The sequence below is a fragment of the Hippocampus bargibanti genome, linkage group LG04 (genome assembly GCF_051943395.1).
Source record: "Hippocampus bargibanti isolate YZ-2025 linkage group LG04, ASM5194339v1, whole genome shotgun sequence".
Lineage (NCBI taxonomy): Eukaryota > Metazoa > Chordata > Actinopteri > Syngnathiformes > Syngnathidae > Hippocampus > Hippocampus bargibanti.
This window is the reverse complement of record NC_142737.1, coordinates 3,545,113-3,564,771: the sequence shown is the minus strand read 5'-3', so window position 1 is coordinate 3,564,771 and position 19,659 is coordinate 3,545,113. Positions and strand designations below refer to the sequence as shown.

At 36.1% G+C, this 19,659-nt stretch overlaps 1 long non-coding RNA gene across 1 annotated transcript in view; it reads left to right on the top strand.

The window, feature by feature from the left end:
• LOC148898744 (uncharacterized) overlaps nucleotides 1-16,660 on the top strand; it is a 28,376-nt gene extending 11,716 nt beyond the window's left edge. The window contains exons 3-4 of the long non-coding RNA XR_016114836.1: nucleotides 9,675-9,747; nucleotides 16,434-16,660. This is a non-coding gene — a long non-coding RNA (uncharacterized LOC148898744). The remainder of the gene's footprint in view (nucleotides 1-9,674; nucleotides 9,748-16,433) is intronic.
• Nucleotides 16,661-19,659: the final 2,999 nt, after the last annotated feature.

The window sequence follows — 19,659 nt, the reverse complement described above, 5'->3', positions numbered from 1 at the left end:
TCAGACCAAACAAGTACAGTAAAATGCATTGACGTGATGGAAGGACTGCTACAATGTGTCCTTTTTTCGGTCAGGGGCGTTCCTTCAGTGACGTAGGGCGAGGACTCGTCACCAACTCAAAAACAAGACTTATTCAGCGTGAGTCTTAAAACGTAAAATATAGCTATATGCGGTGGGATCTTTGTAAAATACGCTCAGCAGAAGTCATTTGAAGCCATTTTACAAATTATGGACACAACTTGTCCGGAGACGTCCTTTAAAGGACAGCTGACGTCTCCGGAAAAGTTGTGTCCATAATTTGTAAAATGGCTTCAAATGACTTCAACTGAGCGCATTTTACAAATATTCCACCGCATGTAGCTATATTTTACGTTTTAAGACTCACGTTGAATATTCCGGAAGTCTTGTTTTTGAGTTGGTGACGAGTCCGTACCTGGCGTCACTAAAGGACCGCCCTTGACCGTAAAAAAGTATTTTGTAGCGGTCCTTCCATCACGTCATGTATTTTGCTGTACTTGTTTGGTCTGAAAACTTCTTGTCGCACCAAAAAGAGGCAGAAGAGGGCGTCCAAGCGCCACATAAGGAATTTATTAGCCTGTGTAAGCGGAGGTGGCCACTGGAGGTCGCCATTTTGTGCCTCTTTTCTGGTGATCCGTTTCTCCCCAATGTTGCCTCAAAATGGCATGGAATAAATTCTTTAATCGATTGCAAACATGTATGCTTTCCTCTCCAGAACTATTTGAATCATATTCATAACTGGAGGTGTAACAAGAAAGCATTTTCTCCGAATCTGAAGCCATTGTTTTGATTCACTAGCAATGCAAGACGTCTTGGCATGACGTCGCGCACTGGGGGCGGGACTTTCTGAAAATGCCCAATTCGCAGCTCAATTTTTTTTGCAGATTTTGGACACTTTAAGTCATTTTTATTGGTGTTTTGCATTTGAGTACAAATATCATACTGCGTGTTTTGGGTATTTTAGATGCTATAAAACGTTTTTCTGGTGTCAGTTAGGAAACAAAAAAGTGACGTCGTTTGTCCTTTAAGTGGGTCATTTCAAGCATTTCCACACACGGTAACGGTTAACAAGGTATGATCAACCCAGCTGCTTTCCCCCACCGTGACCTCTTCTGACCTTTTCATTATCTCTCCCATTTACCGCCTGATAAAGTAATCTCTTTCCCTGCTTCTTCTTTTCACCTGCTGCCCGATCGCTATGCAACAGCAGTCACGGTGGGGAGACGCGACACTGTCACATTTCGCTTTGGTTGCCTTAAACATAAAAAAAACATATTGTTGCTTTGTGTTTTGAAGATTTTTTTATGAAATGTTCCGATAGCAATGAATCAATAATACAGTGATACCTTGGCTTATGAACTTAATTGGTTCCCAAACAGAGTGTGTCAGGCGAAAAGTGTGTATCCCAAAAATTAATTTCCCATAGGAAACCATTAAAATGACAATAATCAATTGTGTAGCTGGGTTGATAGCTTTTTTGCATCAAGTGTACAGATGGCTTGTGCGGGTTGTTTGTGTAGCCTGATTGATAGGATATTTTAACCTTGCAGTCCACACTCTGCCGTTGAACTATCAAAGTTGAAACGAGTCCAAATGTCACTTTTTTCTATCCATTTTGTCACTCTCTCTCTCTGTCGTCTGTCTGTTTCTTTGATGTTTAAACTACCTCCCCTCACTGCTGCGTTCTTGACCAATCACATGGCTCGAATTGAAGACTGGGGGCGGGGTATAGAGGACAAAAAAAAGTCGGCAGCCATTTTCTTTTTGGAGAACGGCTTCACTCTCTCTCTGCCTGTAACCCCCACCCCCTCACTGCTGCGTTCTTGACCAATCACGTAACAGAGTCAGGGTATTATCATCAAGAGGCAACGACAGCAACGACCATCACAAAGGTAAATAAAACGACTTTATGATACAGTACAGTTTATTTCTTTAATTACAATCCCATAGCACATTTATTATACATAAAATAAGGTCTTTTTGTGTAGTTTTAAGGCATATTTAGTAGAAAATTATGTTTTATGGGCACCTACTTCTTCCTTTCCTTTCTTCTTCCTTTCATAATTTAAGATTGAAGACTGTTTGTGTCTTTTATTTTTTGTCACATTATTTGTTAGTTAGGTTTTTGTTGTTATTTTGACTTCAAGATGGCGCCGCGAGAGTGGCTGCCCTGACAGCACGTCCTATATTTTGTTTTTCTACTTCTTCCTTTCCTTTCCTCTTCCTTTTATAAATTAAGATTGGAGAACATTATTAAGATTGGAAACTGTTGTGTCACATTATTTTTTTTTTTAGTTTTTCTTTGTTTGTTTTTGACTTCAACATGGCGCCGCGAGAGTGGCTGCCTTTGCAGCTGCTCCTGTATTTTGTTTCCGCACTGTTCGGCAAATAAAGGCTCGTCTAATCTAATCTAATGTAATATATACTGTGCGATCTGTTTTGTAATTTCATGAGGCTACTTTTACTTCTATTATATGCTTCAAAATATATTTTTTAATGCGATTGTAGTGGATGAAATACATTTACAGTATGTATAATATAAAAGTTGTTTTGGCCATCAATGTGTTTTCAAGTGGAAGTGCGTAGGTGTTTCAATCGGGGATTCACCTCATATCGGATTGATTTCTCAAGTGCAAAAGATTCATTTTAACAAACGTCCGGCAGGGGCAAGGTTGTCATGGCAGCTGCAAGCACTCCTGATAAATATTTCCACTTTTTTTGTTCTCTTTGCGCTGCAATTACATACTTGATGTCCAAAGGGTTTCTGTTTTCCTTCAGCTGTTATTTAACAAGCATCTCCTTTCTGTTTTATATTTATTTATTTTTTACTGGATTTAGCTGACATTATTCAATTATGGCTTGGGGTCATTTTAACAAATCGGATAATGGGGAAATATTGTAGTGTGTGTGTGTGTGTGTGTGTGTGTATGTTTGTATGACTAGTCTTGTGAGGACCACTAACATTTTATACCAGGGGTGTCAAAGTCATTTTTTGCCGCGGGCCACATTGTAGTTATGGTTTCCTCTCGAGGGCCGTTATGAATTTGGGGAACCCATTAGAATGTTTAAATCTCTTCAAATATTACATATAGAGCACACAGCCAATTATATGAATAACTCGTTTTCAAATCTGAAGTCAAGAATAATGACTTTTATAGTGGTTGACATCCAAAAATATGAAATTTTGGCTCAGATTTTAGCAATCATTATGGAATTTAACAAGTTTGATTTGCTTTCACGGGCCGAAGAAAATGATGTGGCGGGCAGGATTTGGCCCACGGGCCTTGACTTTGACACCTGTGTTTTATACCATACATAGTGAGGACATTTTTGACCAGTGAGGACCTTTTGGCCAGTCTTCACAAGTTTTTCATTCTAAAAGCTTCTAGAGCACAGGTGTCAAAGTCAAGGCCCGCGGGCCAAATCCGGCCCGCCACATCATTTTTTTCGGTCCGCGAAAGCAAATCAAACATGTTAAATTCTATGATGATTGCTAAAATCTGAGCCAAAATTTCATATTTTTGGATGTCAACCACAATAAAAGTCATTATTCTTGACTTCTTGACTATTCTGGACGAGTTATTCATTAATTTGCTGTGTGCTCTATATGTAATATTTGAAGGGATTTAAACATTCTAATGGGTTCCCCAAATTCATAACGGCCCTCGAGAGGAAACCATAACTACAATGTGGCCCGCGGCAAAAAATGACTTTGACACCTCTATTCTAGAGGGTCTATACATGCATCTGTTCAAGTTTCAGAGAGGTCCTCACAAATTCACCCAAAATGATTTTTTGGTGTGTATTTTCATTTCACTCGGATACACATACTTTTTACTCACTGTGTGTGTGTGTGTGTGTGTGTGTGTGTGTGTGTGTATGTGTGTGTGTGTGTGTGTGTGTGTGTGTGTGTGTGTGTGTGTGTGTGTGTGTGTGTGTGTGTGTGTGTGTGTGTGTGTGTGTGTGTGGTTAATGAGATGAAAATGTTCATACCACAAAAAGTAAAACGATATTTTAACCAAATTCACTCTAGCGGCGAGGACTTTGCATGTATCCATTCAGAAACCTCACTCCTGCTTTTATTTCAGTTTCAAGTCCACTTTTTATTGCTTTGTTTTTAAAGAAGTTGAAGTGGGAAATGTGGTGACATTTTGTGTTGAAATGTAACACTAGTTCCTCTCTAAACTTATCAGCAACGGTGGTCCTCACTCCTTATTATTCTTATTTATTTATTTATTTATTTATTTATTTCTACTCCCCCCCCACCTCCCCAAGATGGCGGCGCGTGAATAGGCAGTGGCTCCCCTGTCTCTCCCGGCAATGTTTTAGTTTTCGTGTTTATTATGTTTGTCAAAGTCATTATAAGTGCTTTGCACTTATTAAATGTGTGTGTGTGTATTACAGTGATATATATATATATATATATATATATATATATATATATATATATATATATATATATATATATATATATATATATAGATATAGATATATATAGATATAATTTTATTTTTTGTTTGTTTTGAATGTAGGCAGAATGTTGTTCGCGATCAAATGAAAACATTAGCAGAGCGGTCGGAGATACAGTAAAGTCTCGTTATATCGATATTCAAGGGAGTCGGAAAAAATATCGATATAACCGGGACTATCGATATATCCGACCCTGTTTGCATGTAATTTTCTCCGCGCGTGCATAGAAATAGTATCGATATAACCGGGACTATCGATATATCCGATATCGATATAACGAGACTTTACTGTATTATCTTCTTGCACGAAAGCTCAAGTGAAACATTTGCGCTATTGGTCAAAACGCTTCTCGGTTTGCTTCTAGTGGGAAAACATGATGCTGTGAAAAGTTTTTGTTTTGAATGTTCCCTCCTGGATTGTTTTTGTTTTTTGCAGTATATTCCTCGGATGTAATGCGGGAGTACAAAATGCATTCAGGGAAGAGTAAAAAAAAAAAGAGAATTACAAAAGTGTTTATATTTACAGAATGACGGGCACAATTGTGAAGTGCACTTAGCAATGCCTACATTCCGAAAAGGCATCTTCACTTCAGGTAGCCAGCTTGCAACGCCACTTTAGAGCGCCTCATTGTTGGTGGCGTGTGCACGGCCATTGTATAGGAAGAGGCGGAATAAGAGGGGCTGATTTCTTTTGTTTTTAAAATTGTATCTATTTATCTACTTATCTATTTATTTATGTATTTATCTATCTATGTATTTATTTATCTGTTTATTTATGTTCTGTTTGTCTGTTTATTTATTTATTTATTCACATAATTCTTTACACATTTTGACATTTATTTTAATTTATTTATTTGTGTATTTATTTATGTATTTATTTATTATGAACAAATGTATGTTTGTATGTATTTTTTCATGTTTTCTTTATTATTTTTATTGATTAATTAATTTATGAACATTTGTATTTATTTATATTTTGTTGAAACTTTAATATTATATTTATGTATCTGTTTATCTGTTTATTTGTTTGTGTATTTACACATTTGTTTACATATTTATGAACATATTTATTTTTGTGTGTATATTTATTTATTTACGAACAAATGTATGTTTGTATGTATTGTTTCATGTTTTATTTATTATTGTTATCAATTAATTAATTTATTTATGAACATTTGTATTTATTTATATTTTGTTTATACTTTAATATTATATTTATGTATCTGTTTATCTGTTTATTTGTTTGTGTATTTACACATTTGTTTACATATTTATGAACATATTTATTTTTGTATGTATTTTTGTGTGCATATTTATTTATTTACTAACAAATGTATGTTTGTATGTATTGTTTCATGTTTTATTTATTATTGTTATCGATTAATTCATTTATTTATGAACATTTGTATTTATTTATATTTTGTTTATACTTTAATATTATATTTATGTATCTGTTTATCTGTTTATTTGTTTGTGTATTTACACATTTGTTTACATATTTATTTATGAACATATTTATTTTTGTATGTATTTTTGTGTGTATATTATTTTTTTTATTTATCATTTTATTTTTGAACATATTTATTTATTTACTTATTTTTGTATTTATTATTCGTTTATTTATCCTTTAATCTGTTTATTTATTTATCTGTTCATGTTTATTTATTTATTTACACATTTGTTTACATCTTTAATTATGAACATCTTTATTTATTCATTTATTTATTTATGTCTTTGTTTATTTATGTATCTGTTCATATGTTTATTTATTTATTTACACATTTGTTTACATATTTATGAACATATTTATTTTTGTATGTATTTTTGTGTGTATATTTATTTATTTACGAACAAATGTATGTTTGTATGTATTGTTTCATGTTTTATTTATTATTTTTATCGATTAATTCATTTATTTATGAACATTTGTATTTATTTATATTTTGTTGAAACTTTAATATTATATTTATGTATCTGTTTATCTGTTTATTTGTTTATATATTTACACATTTGTTTACATATTTATGAACATATTTATTTTTGTATGTATTTTTGTGTGTATATTATTTTTTTTATTTATCATTTTATTTTTGAACATATTTATTTACTTATTTTTGTATTTAATATTCGTTTATTTATCCTTTAATCTGTTTATTTATTTATCTGTTCATATGTTTATTTATTTATTTACACATTTGTTTACATCTTTAATTATGAACATCTTTATTTATTCATTTATTTATTTATCTCTTTGTTTATTTATGTATCTACACATTTGTTTACACATGTATTTATTTATTTATTTATTTGTATTTTTTTGGGTGGATCTGTGCAATCTCATTATCCCTCATCTTGTGATTTATCATGATATCAATGCTGTGACTAATGATCTTAGCGCTAATTAAACCGCCCCAATTTTCTACTTAAGCGTCACGATATGCAGAGTGGATGAAATATCCCACTTAATGACCTGATGGGATTTAAGAGTTAATTGTGAGAACACTTTCCTTAATGGGCATCAGAATTAGTCATTGTGATACTCATTAAGCAAATAAACAGGCACCACAACAAACAAGCCTCTATTGTGCCGATTGTTGCTCACTTTATTGCAGGAGACCTAACATATTTTTTCAACTCATTCGCTGCCATTCCAGATTTTATTCCGATTTTGTGTGACATAGAGCGACATTCCCGGTTTTTGTTTTTATTTTTTTTGCGGGGGGTGCCGATAAAGCACTGGTCAGACCTCTGGCAGTGTTTTTTTCACTTCCACAAGAGGGTATAATTTGCCTTTTGTCCATGTTAGCGCTTTGCTACAGCTTCAGCTGTGGTTAAAGCACGATATAAATCAATATTTGTGTATTGTATTGTATTTTGTATATCCACCCTCATTTCAAGCTCAGATAACTCCAGATTCATATCACTTAGGAATTAACTTTTTTCTGATAAAAGAAGAGAGTCTAAGGTTTTTTTATGCTACATTGAATGTGAAATTACGATTTGTTGACACAGTTTTAAACTCTCAATGTCACTTTACAGTCACAGGATAAAGTTTTTCTGTGGGTGAGCAGCGGCAGCCACACGCGCCAGCGTTCACTTAACCCCGAAGTAACTTAGATAGATAAAAGCTAGCTAGCTAATGGATAGCAAATAAATAGCTAATAGATAGCCAGCCAGCCAGCTTTCATCCAATCAGCTAGACAGCTAATAGCTAGCTAGCTAGCTAATGGATAGTAAATACATTGCAAATAGATAGCCAACAGCTAGACAGCTTACAGCTAGACAGCTAATAGATAGCTAGCTAGGTAATGGATGGTAAATAAATAGAGAATAGATAGCTAAATAGCCAACAGCAAGACAGCTTACAGCTAGACAGCTAATAGCTAGCTAGCTAGGTAATGGATGGTAAATAAATAGAGAATAGATAGCTAAATAGCCAACAGCTAGACAGCTTACAACTGGACAGCTAATAGCTAGCTAGCTAGCTAATGGCTAGTAAATAAATATCTACGAAATAGCTAATAGATAGCCAGATAGCATATTAGCATATTTGACAATAAAGCTGACTTTGACTTTGACTTTGACTTTGACTTTGACTTTGACTTTGAGATAGCCAACAGCTAGCCAGCTAACAGTTTTGCTTTTTTGAATGTTGCTGTGCTGATGACCATTTTGTGTTTGGGAGCCTTTTACTCAGCGTGTTGCTTGTTCTGTAGCCACGAAAAGACATAAGTCTTCTTGTGCCGGTCCCAAGCTCGGATAAATACAGAGGATTGTGTCAGGCAGGGCATCCGACGTAAAAGCTTGGCCAAAACAAACATGCGGATCACACCTCTCAAGATGGACGACACTGATTCGCTGTGGTGAACCCTTGAAGGGAAAAGCCTAAAGGAAAATAATAAGAAGAAGTCGTGCATGCTTTTACCAATCACGTGGATGGACGGGTTCGATTCCTGGCCTGCATATAATGCGTAAAAACTATTGGTGGATTTTGTTGCTGCCCTCTAGTGAATGGAGGTCTGAACTGCACCGATATGAACATTTTTCTGCTGGACAAAAATGTCAATGAAGTGATGAGTCATATGTTGAAATAGTCCAAGCATTTGTGTAATGGGACTGGATGTCCTTTTTTTTTGTCAACACATCGTCAGAAGTGACTTCCCTTTTTTTGATACATCCCAATTATTCCGACCAGCCCAGAAAAAAAAAAACCTTTCATCCATGTTGATAATCCAACCGTATTTGTGCTACCTACGCTCTACTTTTAAGTTGCGAAAACTTCACCGGTTGAATTTAGGACTCGACGGAGAAAGGGGATTACAATGCCAAGCCACATTGACCAGGCAATGCGTTATACTGTCGCTTTCCCTCTAAGTCGCAACTTTGAAATATATAAACATCACCAAGTTCTCTGAAACAAAAAAAATACCGTGTGAGAAATACATTTTCAGACACATTCCTTCCGACAGTAAGAAATAGGCACTATTGTGCGGCGCGGACGACAACGTTGTACTCGTTTAACGGTTGTGTCAAATTGTCATGGCTTTGAATGGACACAACATGGCCGTCGCGCATTGGGAAACTGCCTAGCGACTTTGATCAATGGCACTGGCTTGGAGAAATGTGATCGCCACTTCTCCCTTGATAGGTTCAATGTTTCAGCTGTTGTGAAATCACTTCAAATCACTTCTACTGAGCCTATTTTACAAAGATTCCACGGCATATAGTTATATTTTACGTTTTAAGATACGTGTTGAATATTCAGGAAGTCTTGTTTTCGAGTTGGTGACGATTCCTGACGTGACGTCACGGAGGGAACGCCCCTGACCGAGAAAGCGACACACAATGCATTTTGGGGTACTTTGTTTGGTCTGGAAACTTCGTGTTGATCCGTGTTGATGGCGAAATTAGAAGGAAAACACGTAAATAACGCGACCATTTGATACTGGTTGACACAAATTCCCAGCAGGCAAATTAGCCCATTTCCAACAGAGCTTGGGCGCCATCTTGTGCATTTTCTGGGTGCGACATTGGAATCTACATGCTTCGAAATGAGACGGAAGGACTTCTTTAATCGATTGCAAACATTTATGCTTTCCTCTTCAGAACTATTTGAATCATATTCATAACTGGATGAGTAACAAGAAAGCATCTTCTCCGAATCTGAAGCCATTGTTTTGATTCTAGAGCAAGGCGAAGACGTCCTGGCGTGACATCACGGACAAAGGGGCGGGACCTTCTCAAAATCGGCATCTCCGAGGTAGGTGAAGTAATTTTGGGACACTTTAACTCATTTTTATTGGTGTTTTGCATTTGACTAAAAATATCAGCCTGCCTGTTTTGGGTATTTTAGATGTGATGTATTTTAGAACAGCTATCTAACTAGCTAGCTATCTATTAGCTAGCTAGCTAGATAACTATCAGCTAGCTAGCTACTTAGCTATCTATTAGCTATCTAGCTATCTATTAGCTATCTATCTAGCTAGCTATCTATTTACTACAGTAAAGTCTCGCGATATCGATATCGGATATATCGATAGTCCCGGTTATATCGATACTATTTCTATGCACGCACAGAGAAAATTATATCGATATCGGATATATCGATAGTCCCGGTTATATCGATATTTTTTCGGACTGCCTTGAATATCGATATAACGAGACTTTACTGTATTTGAGTTACTTCCAGGTTGAGTGAACGCTGGCGCGTGTGGCTGCCGCTGCTCACCCGCAGAAAAAAAAAAATCCTGTGACTGTATAGTGTCCTTGAGAGTTTGGAAAGGTGCTTAGAAATGAAATGTATTATTATTAATGAATTAAATTTGAAGTAAAAAATTATGACTGTTATTTTTTGGGTTTACATGGGACAATTTTTGCTTCGGTCTTTTTTTTTCGGCAAGCATCGTGAAATCTCACATCGTTGATTTGCTTACGTGGACCGAATAAAATGATGTGGTGGGCCGCATTTGGCCCCCGGGCCTTGACTTTGACACCATTGCCCTAGATAATCAGAATAATATGTTCGTGACTCAGTAACGCCTACCAGATTTGATCCGATGTTGTGTTTTTGGGTTGATGCCTATCAATCAGAGTTAAACCCGATCAATCACTTCCGTGTAACACGTCCAATCAGTTTGTCTCCTTTCACGAGGACATTTGGACATCCAGGGGAAATCAAAGAGATGAGCTTTTCAGTCACTTTTCTCTTTTTTATGAGTCATAAAAAATAAATATAATCATAATACACCAGACAGTTTTTCGGAGGTTGTTTCTGCAGCCTTTTAGCACTCCGTCGCTTAAAAGGTGAAGGTTGTATTCCTCCCCGGGGTGATCCGCACGGGGGGCACAGCGGGTAAAAGTGCCATACTCGCTTATTAGTCCACAGATTGTTTTTCTGCCGCTGTTCATTGTACCGAGAGAGCATCCAGGTGGACTGCGGTGCGAAAGGACGACTCTTTCGTCTCTTTGGAAGCTCTAACGAGGGATGTCGGACTAATGTGATTGTTTCAGAGGAAATTTTTCATTATGAATTTTGATCAAAAAATGGGCAAGCAACGGCGACGACGTTCTATGAAGAACTGGAATCATCTTTATTGGCTAGTTAGTTAGTACAGTAATACCTTGGCTTACGAACTTAATTGGTTCCCAGACACAGCATGTAAGGCGAAAAGTGTGTATCCCAAAAATTAATTTACCATAGGATACCATTAAAATGAGAATAATCCGTTCCCAGGTCCCCATAAAAAAAATAATTTTCTACTTTCGAATTTTCTAAGCCTTAAAACTACACAAAATATACACAAACTACACAAAAACTATACAAAAATACACAAAAATGTATGTATAATGCATGGGCTATGGTATTATAATTAAAGAAAGAAACTGTATTGTATAATAAAGTCATTTTATTTACCTTTGTGATGGTCGTTGATGGCTTGATGGAATGGAGAGCTTTTTGCATAAATAGTGCCACTTAGCAGTTTTTTTGACGACGATACTAGTGCAGCGTGTTCTACCGGAAACAAATTCATTGTGTGTTCTACATACTTGGCAATAAAGATGATTCTGATTCTGATTCTGATTCTGATAAAGTGTCTCAAGGAGCTCTGGGCTGTGCATCTTGGAAGTTGTGATATCGCAACAACAACAGATGCAAGCAGACACACTGGAAACATCATTAATAGCTGGTTCCCTTGCTTGTCTTTTCATTTCAAATTGAACTGATGGCTAGTGTGGGTTATTTGCGGAGCCTGATTGATGGGAATTTTAACCTTGCAGTCTACACTCTGCCTTTGAACTATCACAGTTGAAACGACTCCAAATGTTACTGTTGTCTCTCCATTTTGTCACTGTCGTCTTCCTGTCTCTTCAATGTTTAAACCACCTCCCCCTCACTGCTGCGTTCTTGACCAATCACGTGGGTTTAACCGAAGACTGGAGGCGGGGAATAGAGGAACAAAACAAGCCGGCTGCCATTTTCTTTTAGGAGAACGGGCTCGTTCGCGAACGACACATCACTCATTGTGGCAGCTCTGTGTGTCTTCCGAAAAATAGTTTGTATGCCAAGGTAAACTTTTCATAAATTTAACGTTCGTAAACCGAAAAGTTCGTAAGCCAAGGGGTTCGTAAACCGATGTATGTAGAACACACAAGGATTTGGACTAGTATCTTCATACAAAAATTGCAAAGAGGCACAATACAGTTATATTTGGGTTAATGTTCATAGAGTCAATGGCCACGGAGGAAGTAGCTGTTTCAATGTCTGTTGGATTTGGTGCGCATCGATTGGTAGCTGGAAAAGGTGGTGGGCAGGGTGCGGAGGGTCCAGTCGGATTTTCCACGCCCTTGTTTGGATTCTTGCAGTGTGCAAGTCCTCAAGAGTGGGTAGGGCGGTTCCGATGATTTTTTCACGCCGTCCTAACTGTTCATTGAAGTCGCATTTTGTCCATTTCTGTGGTGTCCCCAAACGTAACCGTGATGGAAGAACACAGGATTGATTCGATGACAGTCGTGTAGACGTGTCGTAGCACCTCCTGTGTCAGGCCTTGCTTCTTTAGAAGCCTCAGAAAGTATATCCTCTGTTGGGCCTTTCGGGGTGAAGTTGGTGTTGACCTCCCACTTCATGTCCTGGGAGACTATGATTCCGGCAGCTTCTTACGAATAGGACATGTGACATCAGACGTGTGTCGCTAAGGGCAGTCTTTTGAAAAGTTGCAGTAAATCCGCTACCGCTTGGCAAATTTGGCAAAACTAGGAGAGAATTAACTTCAAGCATGAATGACGACACTAAATGCTATTCAGGCGGGCGAGGACATCTTGTTTGCTGCGATAAGTGAGCGCCGTTGTTTGACTTTGTCAAAGCAAGAACCAAAGCCCCGTATCGACACCGCTTCCATTCTCCTCTTGTGTTCACAGGACGATGCCAACGGTTTCAGTCTTTGACAGCACAGGCCAAGCGTCATTTGCATATAAGGGCAAAGAGAGACGAAATTGAGATGATGCTACACGTGCGATGTTTTGATCATGGGCCATTTAAAGGTTTCAAAACAACTTTGTAGAGTTGATAAGTGGGTATAAATAAATAAATAAATAAATAAATAAATAAATACATAAATAAATGAATACATGAATACATAAATACACACATGCAATACACACATAAATGCACACATAAATACACACATAAATAAATAAATAAATAAATAAATAAATAAATAAACACATACATAACCAAATACATAAATAACAGCATAAATAAATAAATAAATACATGCATACCCAAATAAATAAATAAACGCGTGCAAATACGTAAATAAACACATGTATAATAATATATATAATATAATAATAAATAAATAGATAACTAACTAACTAAATAAATAAATAAACACACGCATAACCAAATAAATAAATGAACACATAATCAAATCATTAAATAGATAACTACATAATTAGATAAATACATAAACGCATAAATAAATAAATAAATAAACACACACATAACCTAATAAATAAATAAATAAACAGGTGTACAATAAAATTAATTAATTAATTAATTAATTAATTAATTGGTGGAACAAAAATGAATAAATACATATATGCATAACCAAATAGATAAATAAATAAATACATAAATGCATAATAATGAAATAGTCATTCATAAACACAAAAATTGTCACGGGTTTGGAAGGTGGTGATGGCGCTTGCGGATCCCAAAAAGCGGGAATGAGGAGGCAGCAGGTTGTGTTTGAGAAATTGTATTGAAATATAGTCAGCAGGAACAAAATCTAAAACATCAAAATCGTCTGAACAGAAAAAAATACAAAGTATCAAAAGAAAACCAAGATTAAAAGTCCGCCAAGGTGAAACAAACACATGCATATAACATGCATCAACAGCATTCAACAAACAATCACCCGGTCGCGAATGGTCGTGCCGGGAGTCCTTTTGAGTGTCACTGATTGTAACGACCAGCACTTGCGAGGCAGCAGGCAGGGCTGACAGCGCTACGCATTGGTCGCCAATCCAAACGTGGCAGTCTGCCAAGGCTCGGGACGACCAGCACCTGTGCAGGTGCAGGCGGGGCCGACAGCGCCACCCGTTGGTCGCCAACCAGATCATGACGAAAATAAAACAATAATAAATGAATACATTTATATGTACATAATTGAACGAATAAATAACAATTAAATTAAATCATAAAAAGCTACACACACAATATATATATATATATATATATATATATATATATATATATACTTATTTCTTCCCCACTTTGTGCGTGTGTGAGAGGTTTGGACTCCCCTGCGTGATCACGGCCGCTGGCTCTTTGCATTTCAGGCCGACCATGGCATGCTGTAAATGTTGTTACCCATCTCGAGGGAGAGCATTATGAAGCCGTCTCTGCTCATCATCAACCTTTTCACACCGGTATAAAAAATTCATGGCTCTGCAGCACGAGTCAGGGCCGGCACCAAGAGGCTGCTTTTCTTTGGACAACATTCTTAGAGAAACCGAATCGAGGCATTGACGGATAATTTATACCATTTTTGTCATGATGTAACACGTTCAAATCTTATAAGCTCTGAAGAAATTGTTCAAACGGCATATTTTGCCGTATTTTCTCAAAACCCACCTATTTAAAATTGCATTTATTGTGTAGCTATCTCTCTTGTTTCTATTTATCATTGTATCTTATGTATTGCATTGTATTTGTGATTGTATTTTATTTATTATATTATTTATTAATGCTATTTATTATAGTACCTATGCTTGTCTGTGACTGTAAAGTGTCCTTGAGAGCTTTGAAAGGTGCGTAAAATGTAATTTATTATTATTATTATTATTATTATTATTATTATTATTATTATTATTATTATTTTGTACGATTTTTGCATATTTTTAGATGTGTTCGGCATACAAAAAAGTTTGTATGAGAAACGCAAAAATTGTTAAATATAAATTTGAGATATTTTTGATTCCATTTTTGTCATTAAATATTAGCAGTAATGTTAATTATAAAAAATATTGATACTCGTAAAAAGCGAAGTCGACCACCGAGAAAACAAGTCCCTGTGAAAAGTCTCACGATCATACAACAGTTCCAAGAAGATAAGTTCCAATCAAGTGGAATTTTATTTTGAAATCAGTTAAATTAAACATTTTACCATGTTTTTTTCTCGCTGTAATAGCATTCATATTTTTTTATAAACATTATACATCATAAGAACACAAATTGAAATATTTTTTATTGCTGTGGACAAATTCAATTTGTCCACAGCAAAAAAAAAAGCCAGTTCCGAGAAGACAAGTTCCGGTCAAGTGGAATTTTATTTTGAAATCAGTTAAATTAAACATTTTACCATGTTTTTTTCTCGCTGTAATAGCATTCATATTTTTTTATAAACATTATACATCATAAGAACACAAATTGAAATATTTTTTATTGCTGTGGACAAATTCAATTTGTCCACAGCAAAAAAAAAGCCAGTTCCGAGAAGACAAGTTCCGGTCAAGTGGAATTTTACTTTGAAATCATTTAAATTAAACATTTCGCCGAATTTTTAATATCATTCATATATATTTTTTCATATATGTTTTTTTATATTTATATTTTTTGATAGCTTTTTTCATCAAGTGTACAGATAGCTTGTGCGGGTTATTTGTGGAGCCTGATTGATGGGATATTTTAACCTTGCAGTCTACACTCTGATTTTGAACTATCAGAGTTGAAATGAGTATAAATGTCACTGTTTTCTATCCATTTTCTCACTCTCTGTCGTCTGCCTGTCTTTTTAATGTTTAACCCCTTCCTCCTCACTGCTGCGTTTTGACCAATCACGTGGCTTTAACCGAAAACTGGGGGCGGGGAATAAAGGTCAAAAACAGTCGGCTGCCATTTTGCTGTTAGGAGAACGGGCTCGTTCGCGAACGGCACATCACTCATTGTGGCGCTCCGTGTGTATCCCAAAAAAATTTTCGTATACCAAGGTAAAATGTTCATAAATGTAACGTTTGTAAACCGAAAAGTTCGTAAACCGAGGTATCACTGTATTTTATTCATTTTTTTAATTCTGTCACTGCAAATTCTGTAACTGCTTTGAAAAAAGCAACTCTAATTTATTATAATTTTTGGAAAATGGTGCATGATCGCCGGTCCAATGAGTTATTTGAAAGAAAATTGTCAAATTGTGAGAACTTTATTGATTTTTGTCATTGTATTATTCATTCATCGGGTTCATCAACGATGGACGTGCGGCAAATAAAAGCTGCGACACATTGGTCTTCTTGTCAAGTCTTTCTAAATAAGGAACAAAACCGCTAGAAGCATTTACGCAGTTTCATTCACTGCTTTTTTTTAGTGGGAATGTAAACACCACGATAAACAAGGCTTCAATGTGTTCTTTACTTAAAAGATGATGTTCTATCTTTATTTTTTTCTGACAGAATCTGGACGAAAGAAAGAAAAGAATCTCAACTCAACACGATCCCATGCAAACTTCTCCGCTGGCTATATTTAAATCTTTCTTGTGATGTCTCAGCAACCAGCCAGAAAGGAAAAAGGTAAACCAAAAAAAAAAGTAGGCCATATTTGGGCCTGCAGCAGCTCCTCAAATGAAAGGATGACAAAAAAAGACTGTTTTTATCCAACATTCCATCTTGACAAAAGCACATCAAGGTTGAGATTGACACACCGACCGTAGCCGTCTTTGCCTTTTTTGCAAAAAAATAGTTCTTCTTCGATCAACAAAGATCGAATTGATCGCATATACTGTTTGTTTTTGTTCCCAAAAAATCTAACATGTTCTATTTTTTTATGTTGTGAAATTCAGTTAGCTGAGACACTATTATCTCAATAATTAGCCGCACACCTAATACGGACGGATGCATAAATAAGTCATGAACTCGTTCACTGCCAGGCATGTACAAAAATGTGTCCACTCCGGTGCCAGGGTTTTTGTCATTGTCACTCGACAGAGAGAGAGAGTGAGGCCGTTCTCCCAAAAACAAAATGGCGTCTTCGGTTAGAGCCACGTGATTGGTCAAGAACGCAGCAGTGCGACGAGGTGGTTTAAACATTAACGAGACAGGCAGACGACAGTGAGTTTCAACTTTGATAGTTCAAAAGCAGAGTGTAGACTGCAAGGTTAAAATATCCCATCAATCAGGCTCCACAAACAACCCGCACAAGCCATCTGTACACTTAATGCAAAAAGCTCTCAACCCAGCTAAACAGAACACAATTGATGAGGAACTCTGTAAAATTAGCGGAGAGAAAGCACCTAATAAGGTATATATTGGGTAGTTTTAAGGCTTAGAAAATTAGAAAGTAGAAAATTATGTTTTATGTGCACTTGGGAACGGATTATTCTCATTTTAATGGTTTCCTATGGGAAATTAATTTTTGGGATACACATTTTTCGCCTTACACACTCTGTCTGTGAACCAATTAAGTTTGTAAGCTAAGGTATCACTGTACTGCGTTAGAAACTTTAGACTCCCTTCTTTCATCAGGGAAAAAAGTTATTACCTAAATTATAGGGGTCTGGAGTTATATGAGCTTGAAATGGGGGTGGCTGTACAAAATACAATACCATATTGATTTATGTAGCGCTTTAACAACAACAGAAGCTGCAACAAAGCGCTAACATGGACAAAAGACAAATTCTGTAAAGTGTCCTTGATAGTTTTGAAAACCGTTTATAGATGAAATGTATTATTATTATTATTGTATGTATTATTATTATTATTATTATTATTATTATACAAGGACCCACATCATCTTGAATTTTAGGATTACATAAACATTTAATACAGTTTAAGAAACCTTAGAATCTTGTTTCATTAGGAAAAAAAAATGTTAATTCCTAAGTTATATGGGTCTGGAGTTATCTGTGCTTGAAATGGGGGCCGTTGTCCAAAATACAATGCAATACATACATATTGGTTCATATAGCGCTTTAACAACAGCTGAAGCTGGAACAAAGCGCTAACATGGAAAAAAAAAATTCTGCCCCCTTGTGGAAGGGGGAAAAAATACCAGAGGTCTCACCAGTGCTTTATCTGCACCCCAAAAAAAAACACATACATAATCGTAAATGGTGCTCCACGTCGTATTTTCAATTAATTCGTGAATGGCAGTGAATGAGTTAAAAAAAATTCTTTTTAGCGTACTTATATACAACGGCTTTCATCCACATGGCTCCAGATGTTCCTGTTCCTGCCGAAATCGCTATTTATGCAGCATTTTATTATTATATTTTTTTTGTGGTATATTGTTCCGTCCAAACTTTTTAACACGCCGATCGCTTCGATGCCGGCTGGGGACAAGTGTGCTAACATCAAAGTGGAGTGATTCATTGAATCGTGTAGGCTGTTTGAAATTTGTGGGAACACGAAGTTTTCGTGACATTTGAATGTCATTGAAAGGAAGGAGGAAATTGAAGAAGACATGAACTAGAAAAAGAAAAACAACCCAAAAAAAAAAAAACAATATTAGTGGATATGTTGTAGCATAGCTTGCATGTGCTTAACTCACACAAAGTCTTTCATTTTATTTTTATTTTTTTTATTCTGGATGAAACAAAAATAATAAAATAGTGGCCCTTAATTAACCAGGCAAGTTTGTCCTTTTTGTAGTTTTAGTGTAGCTGTGTTCTATTTTTATTGTACAGTGATTCCTTGGCTTGCGAACTTAATTGGTTCCCAGACAGAGTGTGTAAGGTGAAAAGTATGTATCCCAAAAAAATAATTCCCATAGGAAACCATTAAAATGAGAATGATCCGTTCCCAGGTCCCCATAAAACATAATTTTCTACTTTGCTAAGCCTTAAAACTACACAAAATATACCTTATTTTATGAATAATAAATGTGCTATGGTATTATAATTAAAGAAATAAAATGTACTGTATAATAAAGTCATTTTATTTACCTTTGTGATGGTTGTTGATGGCTTGATGGAATGCAGTTAAATGCATTAATGCAATAAACACTTGATGAGGAACGTAACCTTTCACTATCTTGAGGAATGATCCCTTCAAGGTGCTTTCTCTGCGATAATTTGTGTACAGATGGCTTGTGCGGGTTATTTGTGGAGCCTGATTGATGGGATATTTTAACCTTGCAGTCTACACTCTGCTTTTTAACTATCAAAGTTGAAACGAGTCCAAATTTCACTGTTTTCAATCCATTTTCTCACTCTCTGTCGTCTGCCTGTCTTTTTAATGTTTAACCCCTTCCTCCTCACTGCTGCGTTTTGACCAATCACGTGGCTTTAACCGAAGACTGGGGGTGGGGAATCATTATTATTATTATTATTATTATTATTATTATTATCAACTCCTTCTCCCGGTCCCGGGGGTTGCAACAGACCGCTATAGGGACACTCTTGTTGCCGAGCCACCCCTGCAGCAGTTAATTGTAGCATGAAGCCAGCTCACACTACAACAAGCAGTAGATAGAGGATGGGGGGGGGGGGGGGGGGGGGTTATAGATGCGGGAGTGGGCGGCTAGCATCCTCTTTGGGAAATATATATTTTTTTGTTGTTTGAAAAAGAACCTTAAGCAGTCTAGACGACTTTTATATCGTGACACATTTCTTGGGTAGCGCATGGGAGGGATATCAAAAGAATGTCATTTCTTTAAGCAAATATTTTCTATATAGCATACTTA